This window comes from Coptis chinensis, chromosome 3 (genome assembly GCF_015680905.1).
Source record: "Coptis chinensis isolate HL-2020 chromosome 3, ASM1568090v1, whole genome shotgun sequence".
NCBI classification, from domain to species: Eukaryota; Viridiplantae; Streptophyta; class Magnoliopsida; order Ranunculales; family Ranunculaceae; genus Coptis; species Coptis chinensis.
In genome coordinates, this window is record NC_141458.1 from 111009620 (window position 1) to 111010996 (window position 1377).

Genomic DNA, 1377 nt, shown 5'->3' on the forward strand with positions numbered 1-1377 from the left:
GGGCTTATGTCACCAAGCAAACCACTAAAATGATGCAGGGCCCACTCATAGTCGACTGTTGTCTCAGACTGAAGCAGCACCTGACACACGGTGAAAGATTTCCACGTTGAAGTCACCCCTACAAACTGTACGAAAGGCCACCGATACCTGTTAGTTTTGTAGGTAGCGTCTAACATGAAAACTGTTGGAAAAGTCTGAGCCAACTTAACACCTTCTGGATTGGCCCATAACAATCCTGTTATCTCCTCGGTATTCTCATCCTGTCTCAACTCCTCAAAATAATGTTCTTTTGCTAACAACTCACGCAATCTCGCGAATTGTGTGAGACCGCTCATATCCATTTCCTCCTTACGCCTTTGCGGTAAAACTTGGGATATACTAGAGATGTTATCATGATACCTATTCTTGATGGAATCCATATTTGTTTAGGTTTTATTCAACACTTACTCATCTCGACAAATACTTAACTCGAACGGTTAGTCGAGTAGCAAATGCATGTCCTTCAAGGGTCTTCGCCAATGGATGGTTGTGAACACCATTAAGAATCGACAATTTTCCAACTATCGGCGGTGCGCTTGGCGTTGGAAACACCTTTTAACTTAAATGGACATCCCGATTTCTTGGTTCCCGACCTTCTCTTATTAGCCCTCTCTTCTTCCTTCCTTCTTGTGTGACCGATACACACCCGAAAGCACTCGCAAGCCAAATTCAATCTTGCTACTCGGTTTCCTTTGGCACACTCCGACTTTTCAATGACCACAACAACATTAACTTGTCTTCCTCTAGCGGTTGCCCAATCGATTGCCTCGTTCGTGTATGAAAGACCTAAACACATAAAAACAACAACTATTATTAATACACTAATAAAATTATATTTAGAAAATTTAAAAAAAAAAAAAATGAAATCAATGCCTACTCAATCATACCTCTTCCGTAGTAAAAATTTCATTGTATCACTTAAAATCGGTTGACAATCCACATCATTCGAGTTTGCGTAAGATCGGTTCCCGGATAGCGGCAAAGAATTCTACATATAGAAGAATAAAACAAGAGTCTCAAACAATTTGCATTTAGTTTCAAACGACCCGACCCATGTAGTTTCATCAAGAGTCCAAACGACCCGCCATGTAGTTCTATAGTGTAATGAAACGACCGCGACCATGTAGTGCTATAGTGTAATGAAACGACCCGACCCATGTCGATTACGTAGTGTTCTCAAACTACACCGCCATGTCGTTCAGTAGTGTTCTCAAACTACAGGCCCATGTCGTTTTGATAGTGTTCCCAAATGACCCGACCATGTCGTTTGGGCTCGGGTTTTGCATTCATTCATTTTGCATCCATTCATTCATTCATTCAATCAATCAAGTGTTTTGT